At 46.5% G+C, this 7,592-nt stretch overlaps 1 pseudogene; it reads right to left on the reverse strand.

Annotated features, from left to right (window-relative positions):
• The window catches only part of LOC103609356, a 19,628-nt pseudogene extending 13,247 nt beyond the window's left edge, over positions 1 to 6,381 (reverse strand).
• Positions 6,382 to 7,592: the final 1,211 nt, after the last annotated feature.

The raw sequence follows: 7,592 nt of genomic DNA on the forward strand, positions 1-7,592 counted from the left end.
TGGGCAGCTGACTAAGGATAACGGGAAAAGGTCTCGGTTTGGCCTTGTCACCACCAGATAGGAGCTCACTTCTACAAGTGCCCTAATTACCATCAAAGACCAATAACCCTCCTGTTTGTGCTCTGGATCCCATCCTGTCTTGCCCACACTTGTTGGTCTTAAACTGTGAGACATTTTGCACCCACAAGGTTCTAGTGGGTCACAGCTGGCAAGTTTACTCAGCTGTGCAGAAGGATAGGAGGCAGGAAAGCCAGTGTGCCCAAGAACACTGACAGGCAGGTGTCTGCAGTAGGAGGGCTTCTCAAAGCAATCTGGTAGCTATTAGACAAACTGCCCCTCCTGCGTGACAGCTCAGGAACAAAACCACACTGGTGAGTGTGGGGGGCCACATGGCTTAGAAGCCCTAAGCTGTCAAAATTAAAGATGCACACAGCCATTGACCTAGAATTCTCACCTCTAGAACGTTATCTTACAGACCATATGTACTCATATACATACAAACTGGAATGTATCTGGATATTCATGGCTATGTTGTTTATTGTAGAAGGTTAAATATCTTGATTCTAGTTTGATTTTTAGTATAGGGTTTTTAGGTAATGCATGTATGGGACAAAAGTCCTTGGTTAGGGGGCAACATCCCACAGCTAGTGGGCAATGGCTCATCTAATCACTGTTTAGGTGTGGGAGTATATACTTCAATGATTTTAGAGCTAACAGGTGGTTGACATAACGATCTTGTTAAGAGATTTTAAAGAATTGCTGTAGGGAAAAATGTGAAAAAATGCTTGCTATGGGCAAGCTGTTTGTAGATGGAAACTTTAGGGACAATTATACCTAGATTTAATAATAAGAATGCAACTCTTGTTTAAATCATTTAAGGAGAGGTTATATTTTGGATTAGATAATGATCACAGTTTGATCAACTTAGCTTTTCACAAATTATACTTTGGAATGTCATGTTGTTCATTTAAATGATGTTACTAGTTTCTATTGTTTAAGCTATACTTAGCCGTATATAACTTTTGTCACATTGCCTATGTTTTTGTGTCCTTTTGAAATGATTGGATCAACTGATTTTTCTTGTGAAACTTCCTTGTCTTTACAATAAAAAATAGAAGCTAATTTTGAATCGGGGCTGTACCCAGTTTTCTCCTAACAGAGGACTTGCTGAGGTGCAGTCCCTTTGGGCTTTTCACTGCATTCATGTTGCTTTGAGTAATCTTGTTTGCATCTCTGTTACACAGCAAGAAATGTAACACTTTATGGAATCAAAAGACTAGAGATATCTTAAATGTAAATCCCTGAGTGAAAGAAAAATAAATAATGGTATTTTCAGCTACTCCAATATCAAGCAACCATTTCTGTAAATGGGGTATACTATGGTTTTCAAAATTGGGCGATTTTGTCCCCCAGGGAACATTTGACAATGTCAGGAGAAATTCTCATTGTCATGACAAGGGAGGTGAGGTGGAGGTACTGGCATTTAGAGGGTAGAGGTCAGCGCTCTCGCTAAACATCCTCCAGTGCACTAGACAGAACCACAAATAATTATCTGGCCCAAAATGTCAATGGTGACAAGGTTAAGAAAACCTGGGGTAGATCAACACATGGTGAAATGGAATGACCATTAACTCATGAAAAGAACCAGAATGTACTCTAACTTGTTAAAAAGAAAAAAAGAAGGAAAAGAAAAAGAAACAGGGATTTATATGTCTGGACAGGTAAATAAGTGATAGTCTGGATGCGCTTTCCCCCCAAAACTCATGCGGATATCTGATCCCCAATGTGGCAGTGTTGAAAGCTGATTGAGTCATGGACGTGGTTCCCTCATGAATGGATTACTGCTCTCCCTGGGGGGTGAGGGTCCTGAGTGAGATCTCGCCCATGAGAAGAGGTTATTTAAAAGACCCTGGCACCTCCCATCTCTCTCTCTTGCTTCCTCTCGCCATGTGATCTGCTTGTACCCGCCGGCTACCTGCCACTTTCCGCCATGAGTAGCAGCCTGAGGCCCACGCCAGATGCAGCTGTCCCAGAACCGTAAGCCAAATAAACCCCTTTTCTTTATAAATTACCCAGTCTCAGGCATTTCTGTTATAGCAACACAAAACGGACTAAAACAATAAGCATACAGTTTCTCTGGAAGAATGTATGAAAAACTGAAGGAGGAGAAGAGTTGGGGATGGGGCGACAGGGAGATTTATTTTCCTCATTTTGTTGAACAAAGCTTTCAATTTTTTACCATGTGTAAAAATTACTTGAAAACATACTCAATTCAATTTATGAATGGTCTATTCAGATAATGCTTTTAGAATTTTGGCATCTATATTCTTAAGTGAAACCAGTCTACAATTTTTTTTTTAGTGTCTTCATCAAATTTAAGGTTAAGTGGATTCATAAAATGAATTGGATTCCTTCTCATCTTTCATTAGCCTGGAAACCTCGAACATAGAGATTATCTGGTCTTTAAAATTTTGTAAAAGTGGTAATTAGTATAGAGTTAGAGAGGGCAAATTTAACATGTGAATTCCTTAGACTCGAAAATCCAACTTCCAGGCCTATTCTCCACAAACACTTGTCCTATTGAACAAATAGGTATATAAAAAATGAAAAACCTAAATGTCCATCAATGGAGAAATAACTAAATGAAACATCCATTCTATGAAATAAGAGCTGAAGTAATCTTTATATACTGACAAGGAACGCCACCTAGAATATAATCAGGTGGAGAAAGCAAGCTGGGTAAGGGAGTGTAATGCCATTTGTGTAAAAATACACAAAACTACATATATGTGCGTGTAGGTGTGTATACACATATATACATTTTTAGTTAATTAAATTGATATATATGCATCTACACCATGGCATCACCAAACTGGTAACAGTGATGGTATCTCTGAGGAAGAATGTGGTACTGGGGGAAGAAAAAATAGAAACATTTTGGCTACAAGTTTTTTGTATGTACATTAAATCACCAGACATGAATTTACTTTTATTCTCTTCAATGTAATGAGTAAGAACAAGTGCCCTGGAAGTGAAGAAAGAGAAAAAGCAAGATAAGTCTAGGTATTTAAGCATACATACAAAAAAAGTGTATGCTTAACCAAAAGAAGAAAAGGTAAGATATAGGTCCCACAGGAAGAAATAGAGAATTCTCTTGTTGTCGTTGTCGGTTTTTTTTTTTTTTTTCCTTCCCCTATCTCCTGGCGAGGGGAAGGATTAGGAAAACCTGAGGTAGATGACAGGTTGAAGAGAAAACAACCAGAACAGAAAGGATCAACAGATTTTTTTTTTCAAGGCTACAACACAGATTCCTAAAAGCTGTGTCAAGTTCATTGGAAACAAAAGAGCAGTAAATTGGGAACTCACCTGGGACATGGCCATCCTGTTCAGCTCCAGACAAAGGAGGGAGAACTACAAAGGCAGAATTAGGAGGGTCAAGATCAGTGCGTACAGCCATGAGACCAGCATCACCAGCTGAATAATAATCACCCTTGCACCCTGGGGACAGTGATCTGGAAACATGGCCTGGGAGCCCCAGCTGGTTCCCTTGGGACTCCGCTAAGATCATGTGGGTTTTGCTCATGGAATTTTGTTTTCCTTACTGGACAGATGTATGACCTGAGTTTAAAGACACCTACTTAAGACAACATTAACCATTTGACACCTGCTCCATCTCCAGAATTCTATTCCAAGCAATTATTCATGATGAAACAGTCACAAATGGGCACAAAGCTGCAGAGGCGTTAACTGCACTCGTTTCCGCCATTCAAATTTGGAGGCAAACTAAATGTCCAGGAAAAGGGACTCACCAAATATGACATGTACAAAACAGGAATACAGCATGGGCTTTGAAACTAAAATGAAACTTTGTTTTCAGTTCTTAACACGTTTAAAAGCAGGTTACAAAAAAGCAAGTGCAGCGGGACCCAGTCTGTGTTAAGTAGTATGTACACGGATGATGTCTCAGGGAGCATTTATTAAAATGTTGACATTGGTTACCTTTGAGTGGTGATTTCAGTTTTCTTCTTTTGTTTACTTGCATTTTCTTATTTTTTGACAATGCGTATTAGTTACTAGTGAAGTAAAAATTAAAAATTATTAAAAATCACCTATTATTGCACTAAACTCTAGCAGTGAAAAGACACTCAGCATATTGTGATGACAAGAATCTGTTGATGTAGTTCGGCACAAGGAGACAAAGCAGGGCTCAGAGGGCACGGAGGTGGCAGCGGCAGGTGGGTAAGAGCCCAGCAACGTCAGTTCTATGTGGAGCCGAAAACCAGTGTGCTTACCCCCCTGGTGCCCTGCACTCTTCAGTGGCCCCTTTACCACCCTGTTCCTGCCCCATCACCTCCCCCACTGCCATAATTTTTCACTGTGATTGTTATGCTCTTTTTTGTTTGGCAGTTTTGCTAAAGAAAGTTTCAGCAAGGAGCTCCTGTGCAGAGCAACCTTCATATACTGCAGCGATCACGCAGACAGCATCAGGACAACAGGGTTCAGCTCTGTGTAGCTCAACGAGTCATGCTCTCAGGCCCAGCTTCGTTAAACATCAGAACCAGGCAGCAGTACTGGATGATAGCTGATGTGGACTGAATGTCCACCCCCCAACCTCATTGAAGCTTAAATTGTGTCCCCTAACATTCCACATACTAGAATCTTGGCCCCCACTGTGACAGTGTTGAGAGGGCAGGAAATCCTATTATGTTAATTGAAAGGTGGAGCCTTGAAGAGATGATCAGATTGTTGGACCATGCCTTAGTGACTGGATTAATAATGGGGTTCAGGGGCACGGTTCTGAGTGCTTTAAAAGGAGAGCATGTGAGAGTCTCTCTCTCTCTCTCTCTCTCTCTCTCTCTGCTCTGCCATTTTCTGCCATATGAGACTACTGGGTCACTGTCGCCACCACCAAGACCCTCACCAGATGTGTTCCTTGGACTTTGGACTTCCCAACCTCCGAAACTGTAAGCAATAAATTTCGTTTTCTTACAAATCACAGAGTTCCAGGTAATTTTGTTATAAGCATCAGAAACGGACTAATACAATAGCATACCTACAGACTACTCTGAAATTCTAAAAACTAAAGGTATAAAATATATTTTCTGCACTTTGGTCAGGACGGAGGGAGAGTCAGCATTTCCCCTCAAAGCAGGCACGATGTTGATACTATGGGACTGACTCAAATCCAGAAACAGCCAATGGCAAGAGAAGGGAGCACAATGCATGCACATAAACGTGCTAGGAGAGGACAAAGTCGTCTGTGGCTGGTCATGATGCTTCCCAGGCTGCTCCGGCCTTTGCAGGCACTACAGCAGGATGCCTGCCCCCACAGGGGGGGGGGCATACATGCCTCCGTCCACCTGGGACTTTCATGTGTCTCTCCTCCAACACGTTAACAAATTGCCCACTGTCACATGATCCTTGATAGTGCCTGAAAATTGAGCCAGCTTTGCTCTCTCGGCTAAAGGGTGGGACACAGGCCCTGCAGGTCCAGCTCTTCTAGGACCCGCTGTACTGTGAGCCTCCTCCCTCTCCCCTGAGGATCTGGATCTGGGATCTGGGATCAGGATTATCCTCCAACTCGCCCCAGGCAGGCCCTCTTGTTCCCAAGGAGGCAGGACCAAGGGATTCAGAGAGAAACGCACCTCACCTGGGACCATCATTGTAGCACCAGATCTCTGCCTCCGACCCAGGGAACTCACCTCCTCCTGAGGCATTAAAATGAGTCTTCTGTAGGCTGAGGAAGCCCGGGCGCAGATTAGCTGGAGTCAGAAGTTGGTGGCCAGCGGTGTCAGTTATGTACTCTGACTCTGGAAACACAATGACCACAGGAGAATCAATTAGCAACCCCCATGCTACCCTCCATGGAGCAAAGCTGGACACAAGAAGGCACAGTGCCTCGTTCTAGCTTTAAGAGTCAACATTCGTAAAGAGCTCAATGATTGGCAATGAACTAACACGGCCTTGCTAAGAGTCCGGGCTCTGGACCAACTGATTTTCTGCTCTGCCACTTTTAGTTATTTCAGAAGTGAGTCGAGTGCCTTCTACGTGCCCGTTCTCAGGGTTACAGACACATCAGTGAACAAAACCTCAGAGTTCTCCGCTCCTGCGGAGCTTACATTCTAGCAGGGAGACAGACTACACGCAGTAAACACGATAAATAAATTACAGGGCACGTTACAAAGGGATAAGTGCTAGTGGCAAAGACCAAGGATGCCTGGGGTTTACTCCCCATGTGACTCCGGACAGGCGGCCGAGCCACTCTGCGCCGTCTTCCCCCACAAAACGCAGATTATGGCAGTGCTACCTCTCAGCGCCCCTGTGAAAGCTGATGAGAAACACTGGCAACGGCCTGGCATCTACTACGCACCCAGTAAACAGTCCCTGCAGGACGCCCTCCACCCACCACTCGCCGGCCCCCGACCCTCACGCCACGGCCCGTGTCACTCAACCCCACAGGGCGCTAACCCACAACCCGGCGGCCCCCCAACCGTCCCCGTCAAACCGTCACCACCTCCCGCTCCCGGGTACTTCCCCGCGCAGGCCCGGAACCTCGGGGGCGGAGACAACGGCCGGTGTGAACCCGACCCCTCCCGCGTCGGCCGAGCACTTCCGCTTCCCGTCACTCCTGGGCATGCGGGACGTGGGGCGCGCGCAGTCGCTCGGGGCGGGGGCACTGCCGCCGGGGCCTGTGGGCGCCTCTCAGCCCGTGTCCTGACAGCGCTCGCCGTGAGGGAGGGGAAGGCCTGGAGGGGGACGACTGGAGCGTGCGTTGTGTACGGCGAGTCGCACGGAAGGCCCGGGGAGGCGACCCAGGGCGGCGGGAGGAGAGCGGGCTCCGCGCGCACTTTCCAGCGGCTCCGCTCCCGCCCGTACCAGGGCGAAGCCCGCGTTCCAGTCCGTGCTCCTGCGCCGCGCCCTCCCGGTTGCTGCGCCCCTCTGTCCCCACGGCCCCGCTCTCCGCTTCCTTCCGCTCCTGGACAGAGGAACGAGAGTCGCTCCTCTGGAGTCGATAGCAGCAAGAGGGCGCGTTCATGTAGGGGCCAGGGCCGGGCTCCGAGCGTCCCGCCATCAGGGGCTCTGGCTGGGTCGAGAAGTGGCCGCAGGGCCAGCAGCCCCCGAAATGAGGAAGAAACCCCCGTTCTGATTCTCCCTTAACAAATGCGGGGGCTTCAGTTCCTGGGACCCTGGACGCCCTGGCAGAATCTGGTGTTTGCGTTTTTGAAAACGCATTGTAAATGGGGGAGATCTGTTGTCTCTGAGAATGCCCGCCAGTGGCAATGTGGCCTGCTAAAAAAGGCCTGTGGTGGCCTTAAGGAAACTTCTGTTTTCTGTCACGTTCTGGGAGAAAGAGGCCAAGTGTGTTCTCTCTGCTTGCTGTACGTGCCTGGTCACCAAGCAGGCCCCCTTTGGGTCAGGCATGGCAGGGTCTGAGCCCAGGTACACTGCAGTTCCTTCTGTGTCGGAGCCCACTGGTGTCAGGCACTGTTTATAGCTGTATGCGTCGAGTATTATCATGAGATCCATCAGACATTTAATTTCCAATTGAACATATGTCTTTCTCCTGTGCGGGTTAACTGAAATTCCCCAGG

This window comes from Galeopterus variegatus, unplaced genomic scaffold (assembly GCF_000696425.1).
Source record: "Galeopterus variegatus unplaced genomic scaffold, G_variegatus-3.0.2 Scaffold9521, whole genome shotgun sequence".
Taxonomy (NCBI): Eukaryota; Metazoa; Chordata; class Mammalia; order Dermoptera; family Cynocephalidae; genus Galeopterus; species Galeopterus variegatus.